This window comes from Nematostella vectensis, chromosome 11 (assembly GCF_932526225.1).
Source record: "Nematostella vectensis chromosome 11, jaNemVect1.1, whole genome shotgun sequence".
NCBI classification, from domain to species: Eukaryota; Metazoa; Cnidaria; class Anthozoa; order Actiniaria; family Edwardsiidae; genus Nematostella; species Nematostella vectensis.
In genome coordinates this window covers 6,129,273-6,143,763 of record NC_064044.1, presented here as the reverse complement: position 1 = coordinate 6,143,763, position 14,491 = coordinate 6,129,273, and the positions used below count along the sequence as shown (strand labels likewise).

Below are 14,491 nucleotides of genomic sequence, written 5' to 3'. Positions count from 1 at the left end.
TCAGGCTCGCGTGATACTATTTTGTTTGCTGCCATGCATACGTAATTAAAGCGTGACAAACAAAGCGACAAGCATAAAATACCTCACCACGACTGCAATAAGACTTTTCTGATAATTACTTATTAAAAAGAAAAACGTCCAAAAGAAGAAAATGAGAGTTTTGCATCTTTTTATTTAATTAACCAGCGATACTGGCAGAATTTTGTACAGTTTTAAATTATAATTAAACAAAAAGCTTGATCAAATTGTGAAAATTCGCTTGATTTCAAAGCCTTTGTTCAACTACAAATTTGATCAAATAAAAATACAAATTATTCACGCTGAGACATTTGCGATATTGAGGCCTCTCACCGCGAGCTGTTCTCCTTTTTAGTAGAAGAGAGTATTAAAGTGTAAAAACTTACTCTGGTCTACACAACAGAACACAGGATTACCGACTCAGAAATCTATTTCATGTAACCATGAAAAAAATATAATCGGGACCCAAGAAATCGTGGATTTATTTTGCGCAACTACATCTTTGAATATTATCCACAAGCGTGGCTACAAAAAAGCTTTGCGTCGGGTTGCTCCAGGCACTTGAAGCTCCAGCTCTTTGCAGATAGTGGGAATGGTAGCCACTGAAAGAAAGGTGAGCCTGGACATGGAGTACTTCCCTGCTAGCAGAGGCCTCTTTTCTCTGTATTTCGCTGGGCTGGGGTTCGCGAGGAAAAGATACCTCTGCCATGGGTCGCAAGTTCGTTTGATCAAACCGCCGTCCACGATCGTGGACGAGATCCAGAACGCATGCTCCGTTCATTAATTACTGGCCACTATTTGAGCCCACAATGACTAGCGCATGCATGAAACGTATATCCGCTGCGGGATAATAAGCCCGCATTCGAAACGGCGTCCTCCGTAGAAATATCACGCGACGAATTATAAAAGAAGCCATTCAATGCCTTATCTTCATTCAGAATTTTCTCTCTTTTGACTAACGAGTCAATCTTCCGTTTACAGGTTTTGCATATTCTTCTGGGAATAGCTGATCTAAGTTTACCAAAAAGTTTTGTAACATTTTCTTCGAATCCAACTGTGCGATATTTACATTGAAGAAACTCGCCTGCCCAGATGTCTTGAAATTAATCCCACAAACAAGACAAAACTCGTCTTTGCTGAGTTTGTTGTTCAATCTTTTTAGTGACGTTTTAGGTGATTGAAATTGAACAGTTGTTTTCTTTTTTCGAAGAGGAGAACTAACCGGAGTTTGATTCATGATTTTCGACTAAACCCATGCAAAGCATATTAGCATATTGACAGCTTTCGCGCGATGGTACGGGTTTTGGCACGTCGGTCGCTTATTAACGCTCACGCATGCGCAACAGAAACAGTTTCGACCCATGGCAGAGGTATCTTTTCCTCGCGAACTCCAGCCCAGCGAAATACAGAGAAAAGAGGCCTCTGCTAGCAGGGAAATGGAGTACAAGTGGCACAAGTCGATGCCGTTCGCTTCTATTGGGTGATTTAGTTAGCATTCATCTAGGATGGCAGCTCTCGTACGGAAGTAGGTGGCTGCCTCCTCCGCAGCCTCTACTGCCTCCGCATCCTGTGTTATTTTCGGGAAAAATACACCTGTACTTGGCCCGGTAATAGGAACTCGCTGATTTAATCGGCGTTCCCCTGTATAGAGATGTAGCTTGTTGATTCTATCACTTCATGACGGGGCTGATCATCGGCAAAATTGATTGTAACCCGTTAGGGATAGCACAGAAATTATTATGGTCGACAGAAATTATTTCCTCTAAGAGGTTGAAAATTGGGTGAGGTCGAAGGAATTTTTGTCTCTAAGGGATAGCAGAATCGAAAAAAAAAACCTTTAACACCCCCTTAGGAATAGCAATTAATCGAATTTTATACCCTAAGGGATAACAGAATGGAAAAAAACGTTTAACACCCACTTAGGAATAGCAGTTGGTCGAATTTTACACCCTAAGAGATAGCAAAATTTGAAAAACCCTCCAACACCCCCTAAGAGATGGCAGTTGGTAGAAATTTTATACCCTAAAAGATGTGACAGTTACCCCCGTCTAGATTTTTAGAGAGTCCCCCCCCCCCCATTCCCCTTCTTTGTCAAACTCGCATTTGCCGTATAGTGTGTGCCGGTCTAACCAAGCCAAGCGTGTATAGCCTTTCACGCACTGGACAGCTGAATAGCTTTGTGGTAGGCTCTCCCTCGCTGCTGACTGCGGGTTCTGGCTCAGCGGCGTTCGCCCTGCGCTCGACAGCACCCTTGATGTCATCGAATTCGCCGTCACTGAACGAGCCCGGAAACGTTGAAATCGATTGGTCAGGATGCGGCTTGAAGGCTCTCTCTCCTTTTCCCCTCCCACTCCCCTCGTTTTTCATTTTTGCTCAAATCCAAGATGGTGGCTATAATACACGCCCCCCCCCCCTTATTGAAGGCTTTTCAAATATTATTCTTTTTCCAAATGGTACCTATGGTTGAGCAAGCCACACCTTCCCCCCTCCTCAGTCCTCTGCTCTCCTGCCTGAGACTCAAAGTAAAGAAGCGCTTATTAGCGAGTAATTACCTGCTTGCAATAAGCATTTAGTACACCTTACGCGCAATGATAGAATCCTGCGTTGTCTTGCCTGTAGTATGCCGGTTAAGTGAATAGTGAAAGCGAATTTTTTACTGGTTAACAAGGCAATCGATTGGCCAGGACAAAATTTGGACGGCTGTTAACGCGCGGAAAAATAAAAACAAAAAAGTAACCTCAATTTACCTAGGGAGCGTTTTTGGATATATGCTCCCTGACAAGAATTTAATTTTTTTGGTAGTATTTTTTCTTACTTTCTTTTCATAACTCAATTTACCTGGGGACTGGAAATTGGTTGGTTATATCATAAACAATAGTAGAAAAGCATCAACTGTTATTTTTTCTTGATTTCTTTGTATCAACGCTTGTTGAATAAATTAACTCCTCGAATTTGCATAACAACACGACAGCAGAAGATGGTACGCGTTTCTAGTCCACGAAAGTAGGGAACGAAAGAAAATATTAAAATGCTTATAGGACGAGAGATGGATAGAAATAAATATAGGACGATTTAAGAATAACTTTCGTGGGAAAAAGTTTGGAGATGCTCATGAAGCGGAAGAATAAAGAACCGGAAGTTTTTAGTGGCGATAATAATTATCATGCATGCGGATTGTACTTTAAAATGTTATGATAATATAATCTTGAAAAGCATATAAACAACAGAGAGACAAGAATATTTGATTAAATACCAGTATTTTCAAGAATTATATTGCATCCTTTTTTTTGGAGTTTTAATTGTTATTTTTAAAAGTTTTTGGTAGCGAGGCATTACCAAGTGAGTGTCGGCATTTGTTTATGATTAGGGTCAAGTGGGGGTCATATTTCGGCTTGTAAAAAAGTCGGATTTTATTTGCCCCTAACTTTTATTTCACATATCAAAAGCAGAAATGATGCTTTTTTCGATGAATGCAAACATTTTTGCCAAATCCACATTTCATCGGCGATATTACACGATTATTTCAAGGCTTTTCAAAGTCATCTAAAAATATAAAATAAAATAAAATCGCGTAAAATAGTAAGGTGCTGACAGAACAGCTTATCTTTCAGCCTGGGAGTTCCTTATTATCTATTCTTTAGATTCATAGCTGCAGTTGTTTTATCACGCGTTGCGAACCGGTTTTAAGTCTTTTTCTAACAACCACGAAGTTGTCTCAAATCCGGGTGCGGGAGACGAAAAATTACTTTTTGGCTTCTATCGCCAAAAATATTTATCCAAATTGCTTCAAACTTTCACGGGATACCATGGTTACCCATACCTATTACCAGTTTAATTTTGAGCTAGGGCACCCAAACTTCATTTTTCCGAGAAATCTCGACGAACTCAGACCGCTGGTCTTAAATACAAGAAGGCCATTATTTTTCTTTGATTTACAATATTTTTAGATGAATGAACTTCAATTCTTCATGCAAATGTTCAGAAATCGTGTCACTCAAGAAACCCTTGTCACCGGAATATACTTCATTATGGAGACTTGAAATCTTTTATTTGTGTGTCTTAATAACCACAATATCGGTGTGAATATAATGGCATCAAGTTCTGGACGTATCTTTTTCACTAAAAGGGAATTGGAAGAGAATTGTGTGTTGTAAACACGGATTTATGATTGATTGTTGTTTTACTTATAATTTGCTAATCAGCCGTGAAAACTTTTATTGGGGAAGTTGATCCCCGAGCCTAAAATCACGCACTCTATGCATTTCAATGTGCGAGAAACGGTTGATTGGATCCAGCGTACTCTATGGAAGATCATTTTCACGGCGTTTGTAAAAAAGGATGGTTTTCGGTCAAAAGGATTTCCATAACATCCTTTGCCGGTTCACATCGCTCAAGATGTGATCGCGCGTTTGACTCATGTTGTAGGAAACGTGAGCGCTAACCAATCAGAGGCGTATCTAAAAATAACTGCTTGTTCTAAAAATAGCTTTCACGGACGTCATCATTGGAACATACCCTAATACGGGGGATTCGTGGGAATGCGGATGTGTATTTTTGCCCCTCTCAAAAACACACAAAAACTGACTGCAGAAAAGCCAAGAATTGTCGAAAAAGAAGTGCTTTAAAAAATAATTCGTGGGAATGCTAACCACGGATATGAACTTGTCTAATTATGTGCAAAAGACTGTGTAAAAGCATGGTTGAAAGTTTTGAAGAGTCAAGTCTTGTGCTCGAGTCAAGGTCAGCTGAAATGTCAAAGTAAGCCACAAGACGAAGAAAGAAAAAACAAGCTAATTTTATGGACACCTTCTCCGACAAGTGCTCCTATGTGTTTGTCTTTGCACTGGCAGACGTAGGTAAGTTAGCGTATTGTATTAAAGTACTTAGCGTAACGATCTTTCGAAGTTGTTTTGTTTTCAAACTTTGAACACCTTTTTCATTGTTGTATTTAATTTACTTTAAGTAACTTACTTTCCTCAGCGAATAAATATTGTAGGCTGTATTTATCAAATTCGATCTCTAAATCTGCCATTCACCATCTATCATAGGAAAATTATAACTACTATTCATGAATAAATTGAATATAAGTTACCAGAGGTGTCAACTCTGTCACAAGATTTTTGACCTAATCATAAACCAAATTTTTGTGAGAATGTTCATACATTCTCTGTATTCATCCGCATTGGCTCTTTTGCCCCCCCCCCCCCCCCCTCATATTTGCTGTATTTCATCCGATTTCAGGCTTAAATGAATTACTTGGGTAAACTCCAGCATTCTTTGAAGAAAGAAATAAAGAACTTGTTTCCTAAAACCTTAAAGAAATTGAGAGCTGGTCTCCTAAAACCCTAAGTATTAGAAATTTGTGAAAAACAACATATATTTGATAAACACTTGAAATTTAAATCAACTATTCTAGAATTCTGTTTTAGTTTAAAAAAAAAAGGTGCACATACATATTAGGACCTTGAGGATCTGTTATTACCTAAAAAATATGCCTTGTTTTATACCACCTACAATATTTTCAATAACCCTGGGTACCTCAATGTTTTCTTACAAACCTTATAAAACTTTTTTTTTCTCATGTCACAATATAATGTGGTCCAAAAGCAAAATTCAGGTTTCATAGAAAGCCAAGACAGCTTTTTTGTAGATGAGCAATTTGCTCAAAAGCAATGTTTTTTTCCCTCTGCAGCTTCTCCTATAAAAGCTCTTTCAACCTCTGGCTCATCAGATCATAGAGCTTTATGAGACAGCAAAGTTCATATGTTCATTTTCTGTACTGGGTATGATTTTAGAAAATTTTAGTTGGGACTATTTTTAGTTTTGGGTTTTATGAATTAGGTTTTTGTGGTAAATTATTTGTATCCTATTTTTAGTTTTAGGTTTTATAAATTATGTTTTTGTGGTATAATATTTGTATCTTAAGGAAATTACCAGTTTTTTTCTTAAATGCTTTTCTCCAAACTTCTTTAGGTTAATCTCAGCCAGAGATTCTGAAATCAAGCTGAGACAAGCTGCTGGCTAAGAGGCATGACCCAGGGCAGGATGTACATATAAGGCATTGGTATTTAATGTAGGTCACCAAAAAGTAAACACATATAAAGTAACAAAAAGTAAGATAATATTTTAATGGAAAAATTGTTCTAAAAAAATGAACCAGAGTTATAAAAGCAAAAAACCTAGTTTTTTTTCCAAGTTAGCCTGACAGGTTCTTGTATAATGTGTGGTTAGTGACATTTAGACTATTATAAATAGTCTCTTGCTATTACAATGACTCATGGTAAAGTAATTGAGGTAGTAAGTTAATCATACAAAAACAAAAACAGGTCTCCTATATGATCCCTTAAGATCATATCTAAAACTATTTAGAATCAATTTTCCTATTTCAACCTATTTCAAATAAAGGCTAAATAGATGCTTTATAAAAAGGATTCTAATTTGATAATTTTAGGTTAACAGGTTTATTCTAACTTCTTATATGTGGTTTTTAACTGTATAATAAAATGATGTAAAATAATATTTAAAAATATGTTGGAGTGCTTTTAATCCACCCTTAGCAAAGTTACATTCTAAAGCACAATAGAGAAGGTTAATAAAGATATTTTTCCAATATTCGAATTGCTTACTTTAAAACTAACACAAGAATAAGATAATGATAAAGCCCTTATATCTGTGAAAGTTAAGTAATTTAAAGAAGTAAAAGGAATTGGGACAGTACAGGCAGGGAATGACCCGTGCGAGATGGATTCCTAGGTTTTTAGGAATTCCTACAATCTTTTACAAAACTAATGGGACACTTTCCCAAATGATCACCTTGCTACTGCTTGTGTTTTGAGCTGAAAAATCGCCTCTAACTAAATACTCCGAGGGATGGCTGCTTTTGCAAATGGAGACAATCGACACGATATATGGACAGTCTCTTTGACAATATCAAATAAATATTATAGTTTACAAAATTATAGTCTGCAAATATCCTAGCGCACCTTCATTTAATTCAAATTAATTGAATAAAATATTCCAAATAGCGCATAGATATACCAAAAGTATTATCTGGGGACGTCAACATCTTTACTTCAAGCTCGAATAATTGATAGATTGAAAAACTTTCATTAGGGTATGCGAATAAAGAGAATACATTTTAAGAAATTGATAATAAGCGTGACAAATTCCAATCATTCCACTTCTGAGACAATCTTTTACAAAATTAATGGGACACTTTCCCTCCCCCTTCCTCAATGTTGGAGGGCAAATGATCACCTTGCTACTGCTTGTGTTTTGAGCTGAAAAATCGCCTCTAACCAATATTAATCGGGGGGAGAGGGTTGGCGGTTGTTCGTATGGGAAGTGTCCCACTTACTTTTGTTGAGGATTGTCTGAGCAAGTGATTGACAGGTCCTGGAACAGGAAACACTATCGTTGATAACGCAACGACGATACAACTATGCGAACGTCAAAATCAAACACATACAATTATCGTGCCAGGATCGCGCGTAAAACTGGACAGAGGCTTCAAAGACGACTATTTTTCGTTGTAAACAATCTCATCTGTTTCTTCATATAAGAAATACCGCCTATGAAGAATTTATTACGTGAGAGATTTTCACTACAAATTTAGTCACGCATGCTTGTCTCGGGGAGAAGGTCAATTCAATAAATTCATCTGTTTTACAATAGTTTTGCTAAATATCTGACACTTTGACACACAGTTATGCTTGAAGAGTTCAAGCAAAGTGTATGCAATGCTTTTTCTGTGGAGCATTCGCTAAAATCGACGGCTACAGACTACGTCTCCTGTTCTTGCCTATGTGGCTCAACGATTAACACAACGGTTAACCATTTTAAAATTGTTTTAAAAATGGCTTACGAAAGAATTTGGAACTCGAAAATAATACAGTATTAACTTGAGATTCAAGCTCAATAATTGACACTAGTTTTGTTTGAATGGGGGTTTGCATTTTGGAGAGAGAGCTCATGGTAGACGGTTGACCGTCGTTTTACTAAGATAAAAAGGAGGTTCATTTATATATTTTTCAGAATTAGTACTACATTGAAAAGAAAGATACGAATGGTGATAATTGTTTTAAAATCTTAGATCTGATTTAGACATAATATATATTGTTTCTAATAGAAATGCTTCTTGAGATTATAAGAAAAGAAGTCCCGCTTTGCAGATAGGGACCGTAAAACGAAAATGTACCGGGCGTCCTTTGCTTTAGTGGCCGAGAGGGACTTTGGCCCAAGGCGCAAAACCATAACGGTCTGTACCGTTGCAGAAGTGTCCTTGTGGTGAAAGTGTCTAACCAATCAGATAGAACTACATGTGTCCAATCATAGACCTTGTTAGAATGCCACACGTGTGACACTGGGATCGAGTGGGTATGGCAGAACGGTCGTTTGTTGATAATATAACTGATTTCTGAGGAATTGATAAAGCAGAGAAACACTCAAAAAGCAGAGAAACACCCAAGAGAAAAGGATTTAGCAAAAGCCATGTTATGTTCTCTTACTGGAGTCCGTCCTAAGACGGAGACAAGCCATTAAGAGGTGAGTCACGCTCCCTCGCTCCTCGAAAAATTGAGTCTTTACTTTCGTATCGTCCTTCGCTAGGGGAGATATCCACAATTAAGCAGGTCAAGTAGTTCATAGGAAATATATTTGAAGGCTACTACTGATAAACAAGTGAACGCAATGCGATTAAAACATTCAATTGATAATCAATCAGTTCCACTATCTAAATTGGGCTAAGTTGTCCAGTAAGATTGCAGCTATAAGCTTACAATTATCACACAGTCCCCTAAGTAACCTGATTTGATCTTTCTCTGCCTCATAAAAATAAATACGGTGCATTGGCATATCCTCAGATTTGCCTTTTCTAAGGGTCTGTTTACATTACGAATATCAACCCTGGCTGAAGCTTTAGTATGGCCAGGTGACTGAAAATGTTTTTCATATTGTAGCTAGCTTCAGCCTGTACTAAATTCGTTTTTGAACAGTTAACACATTGACCCCTCAACCGGCCTGTACCGGCTTTGGGAAGTACCCACAACCCAAAAAATTCATAAATTCAAAATAAACACAACAAGACGAAGATACTCAGGCATCAGTCTAAGGGATAAATGGTCTTGCAGATATGCATCCAACCAAGGTGTTGGCATCTACTCTTAAGCCAAATAATAGCACAGGTTCTTTGACAAATCTCAAATCGAACAAGGAGAGAAAAGCAGAATCACCCCTCTCAATAAAACGCTCAAAATACCACACAAGGGAGAGAGATCAGCAAACACAGCTCAAGACACAAATAGATACCTTTATTCTGATCCTCCAGGTACATTTCCTTGGCCTCAAAACACAATGCCCATTCCTTGAAGGATTGTACAACCACGAAAATGTTTACGTATTGCAAAGCATTCTGGGAGATCCAGGGGAAAATTCACGAGGGGAGGGCCAGTCAACACTCCTCTCCCCAAAGTCAGATGGTTTTTTATAAGTCTTTTCACCCCGAAGCCAAACAAATCAATTCCAGATCATACAGACCCAGAATAGCAGTGTAAACAATTTTGGAATCAATTTGGTTTCAGAAAAGACACCATTTAGGAGAGCTGTGGTGATTCATTAGAAAATTATTTTCTCATCCGGGCAAAGCCAAACAAGAAAAAATCATCATGAATCCACCTTTGCTTGCAAATATCCATAAGCAAAGCACTCAATTATGCCCCAAAAGACTTCATGATGTCCTGAGACACTCTCCTAATATGCTCATAGCTGTATTTTTGATGAAAAATACAAGCAACCATCAACTTGTGCTGGCTTCAGCACATCGACGAGGGATTAAAAGTGGGGACCGCAAAGCACTGTTGGAAAGCTTGGATACCGCTGACTAGGTGCAGCTGTGTTTGACTTTGACGGGCTGTATAAAACTCAGAATAGGGGGGGGAGGTATCTGTTTTCAGTCTGTTTTTTGTAAATTCAGCTCCAAAAAAGCCAGGAGTCAATGGGTTAAAACTATTCACAGCACCTCGGCATGTTCTTAGCAGTTCTTAAAATTTGGTGAAACGCTGGACGTTCATATAAAAAAAGGTCCTCATAAAAAAAGAGTGTTCTTTATTTATGTGATTACATGCTTGGGGTGAAAATCCTAGCACGGATGAGCAGCCCAGGCTGGAAATCTCGCTCATATAATAGAAAAAGCAATTTTACAAGCATTTTAGGAATACCCGGTTGGACCCCCTGACTGTGCTGAAAACTCAGCCTGGGTTGAAATTTTTAATGAGATAAAAAGAAATCAACAGTCGTTAGAATGCTTCTCTATCAGGCGTGTCATCACCATTGACCACCAAAAAGTTGGTATTTGATTTTGAACAGTTGTCATGTTAGACTTTTTCCATAGCTATCTATGACTGCCAAATGCTGCAAATGCTGTTTGTGTGCCTGCCAATCCTTTGCACCAAATCAAATCCTTGCTTAAACAATCTATTAAATTTCATATTTATACTAATAACTATTAGAAAATGATCACTGACACCTCGACCAATCAGCACCCTCTATTTGAACCCCCTAAATCTCATAGTAATTAAAGTTTCAAGGGGCAATAGAGAATTAGAGAATGAGTGGGGAGAATAAGTCAATAGAGAATGAGGCAATAGAGAATTAGTGGGGAGTGTAGTTAGAAATAAGTGCTTACTACTTAGTGATTAGTATTCCCTAAGTTGCAACTTTGTTTTCATTGTTTTCCTGGATTATTGTTGAAACGCCAAATTAGCTATAGAGAACTTGCTATAGAGCGTATTTATGTTTTTATTGCTGGCTTAGCAACCTATCTACTTCTATGTTAACAGGGGGATTTGTTACCTTGAAGACATTATGCACTTGTATTTTATATTTCACTGATTTTTTTATTTATGTAAATAAATTATAATTTTATAATCCTGATGTAAAAAAGTTGTAATTTTTAAGCAAATTACAAGCAAAACTGTTATCAGCAACGGACTGCCACCATCCCCAGACTGAAAAGACACCTCAGTGCTTTGTTGAAAACTTCAAGGCACACTGCTTGATCAGCAGTAGCTGAACTTGACTGATAGTGTGGGACTTGAAATAGGGGAAAGGTTTCTGTTTTTGGTCTGTTTTTCCCAAAAATTTGCGCAAAAGTACATTAATGGGGTAATTAATAATTTGTTATTTCTATGTAATATAAGTAACAATGGCACTTAACAGTAAATAAATTAGCCTCAGCTTCAGAAACTGGGTCTTCATTTAGTGTAAAAGTTTTTTTAATATGTTTTTTTTAACTTTGTCTTTGGCTACTTCTTATACGTTCATCTGACATTGCTATTCCTCATTTGCCCAGATAGTGTTTTTAAGGTGAATTTCTAACATCTTCAACATGTTCTCTTGACTCAATTGTAATATGTAATACAAGGTTGCAATGATTTTTCTTTGTCACAGGGGCTTTACCACCTTGATTATCTCATCCTGACCAAGTCATTGCACTGCAGTTTTCCACACATCACAGTTGGTTATTGCCCTTGACAAATACTGCAGAGGAATTCCCTTTTTATTTATTTCAGGCAGTGTCAAATTTTGTTATTCAATGTCAAAGTTGCCAAGGTTAACAAAAATTAACCAGAGATTTTGTCATCTTTAGCTCTAAGGCGGCACCAAGCAAATAGTCCAGTTTTGAATTCAACTGTGCCATTGGAATTAAGGACACATATAAAGACAGTGTGAGCCTAAGTTTCAGATTATTGGTTCACAAATAACATCGAGATCATGAAGAATTCACATGTTTTACATTGTTTTATTTCAAGCTCTAGGAGATTTTTACTTATGTTACACTTGACTTATACTACCTTTGTCCATCTATTCAGCAGGCATGATGGATTTCCAAATTTGATTGCTGAAGCAACCTTTGTCACATCATAGCTTTTAATGTTCTGTTGTAGTTATGTAACTATTTATTTGCATAATCTTTCAATAAATCACATGTTTCCTTGATGACCCCATTGTCTCTGAATGGCAATGAAACATATTCCTAAAGCAGCTGTTCACTAACCAAATCAACATCCCCCTACTGTAATATGCTGCCCTTTAATGGAATTGGAATTATTTTTTATTTTAGGTTTATCAATTAGGTTTTGTGCAGCATAACATTTATATCCTTAGTATTCTTCCGTAGCGTTTTGTCACTGTTCTCCAATTTTTTTTCAGGCGAATCCCATCTCAAGCAAGCTGCAAGTTTTAAAGGCATGATGCTAGGGCAAGATGTATTCATTAATACAGCTAAGATAGATAATAGTTCCAAATGAAAACTTGTTATAAAAAAATGAACCAGGCAAATAAAATAAACTAAAAGAAGTCAGAAATTTTGAAAACAAGTTAGAGTGGTTTATTTCATTCACCCTTTGACAAAGTGGCTGGTACTAAGCACTGACCAACATTGGACCTTATTGCAAATGGACTGAATGGGTTTTCTAGTAAAAAAATATAGTTTCAATTTGAACTAATTAACTGCACAGGGTTTTGTGAGCATTCTTCTTTTCAAATAGCTGATATGAATACAGCTCAGTAGGAATCTGAGATGATATTTGCAAAAATCAACAGCAATGTACCATTTGACCTTTCATGCAATTATTTCAAAGATAATTTAGCACTGTACATGTAAGTGATGTAAAATGAAAATATAGCTACCTTTTTTTAACAAACTGCATCTTTTTGTTATGCCACATCAAGCCCTATTTTATGTTTTAAAACAAAAATACCAGGTGTACATACCCTTGAAACTATGATGCTTCAATATAGGGGTCTAGTGGGTCCATGGACCTCCTTATCGAGGGTCAGTGTTTTGTACGATCCACCCAAGACAAGTGTCAATTCAAAATGTATTAGCCAAAAAAAACATTAAAGAAGGTTGATAAAACCGTTTATCCAATATTTGTAATTTCTACCAAAATACTTTTATTACCCTTCAACTGAGAGAAAATTATAAAAATCAAGAAAATCTAGTAGTAGTGCAATGCGAAAGGAAGAAAGGGAATTTGGACAGTGTAGGCAAGCACATTTACTGGCAAAAACGATATGCTAATGTATAGAAACGCGTTGTGTGCTGATATGGTTTTAAATGTTAAAGAGAATAAAAAAGCACCCATTTTACTGTAAAAAAAAATCAAATTCAATCAAATTCATTTTCAAATTCTTCAATGTTCCCTATTGGATGATACCTACATATACACCCAACAAATTTTTCTGGGTTAAACAACAATAAAAAAAAAATACATACACACATATTCCACTCTACACCTGTGCATCAAGCACTTTTCTATGAACGGCTTCACTCACAAATTATATATATACATACATATATAGGTATTATAATATGGCTTAAATTGATTGCATGCTGGCTCCGGTTTTAGGCAGTGCCTAAATCTATATATTAAATTTAGCAGTGCTACTTAACAAATAGACTACGAGTTTAGATAGTCAATGAGGCGCGTATTTGAATCATAGAAAACGAAAACGGGTATTTTTCGAAAAAAAAATAATAATAGTTTCAGTAATAAATAACCGCTTTTGGCGCGAAAACATCCGGCTTTTTTCGCTACTCAGTATCTATGGCTCAATAAATAGTGAGTACGGGAGCCAATAAAATTGCGAGATTCGTGGATAGTATGTGAGTGGATTAATACTAATTCAGTTCGATAGTTCGATATAGTCTATCACGAGGAAATCGTCCTTACCATCAAGTTGAAAGAGGTCGGAACCTACTTTTATCTATTGTTTATTTGGTACGTTATGTGGCTCAAGGTTCTTTCTGTTGTTGGTGTGTGTATTTCTGACAAGCTCCATACATTCTTACCAGATTCTCTAAATCATTTGACAATGTCTTTGTGGCCTTCGTAGGCAGTGCACTTTTGTTTTTGTTTGCGGCAAAAATGATTATGAATGAATTAAGAAGTACTTCGATAAAAATGTAATAATGCAGCATAGTCCAATAAAATCTGTGCCACTTACCTGCAGTACTCTCCAGACAGACCCCTTTGTCTTCTTTATTTGATAAAGACCAACCCTTCAACAAAACGCGCATAATTCCACACATGAGAAAAGAGATTAGCAAACAGATCAATACACAAATTGATACCTTTATTCTGATCCTCCATTTCCATGGCCTCAAAACACAATGTCCACTCATTGAAGGCTTTTAAAGCCATCTTGCTGCCATTAAAAATTGCAAAGCATTCTGGGAGATCCGTAGAGAGATAAGCCAGTTCAGAGTGTAAGAAATGCCGTGAGGGACTATTCTCTTTCGGACCAAAAGAGCAATTTCACAAGAGAGGTTTGTATTACAGTCTTGGAGAAAAATCCTTTCTACAAAACAGCTTTAAAAGATATAGTGAAATTATTCATTGCCACACGTGAGGACTTCATTGCACTTCGTATAGGGGGCAATTAGGGATGAATTAGGCGCAAAATGTATCTC

The 14,491-nt window shown here is 37.0% G+C and overlaps 1 long non-coding RNA gene across 2 annotated transcripts; it reads left to right on the top strand.

Moving 5' to 3' along the window:
• Positions 1-4,526: 4,526 nt before the first annotated feature.
• LOC116610952 lies at positions 4,527-13,180 on the top strand. Of its 2 annotated transcripts, none has more exons than XR_007314137.1 (3): positions 4,527-4,758; positions 5,992-8,562; positions 12,226-13,180. It is a non-coding gene; the product is annotated as an uncharacterized LOC116610952 (long non-coding RNA). The 2 variants fall into 2 exon arrangements; XR_004293447.2 differs by having other exon boundaries at positions 4,527-4,874.
• Positions 13,181-14,491: the final 1,311 nt, after the last annotated feature.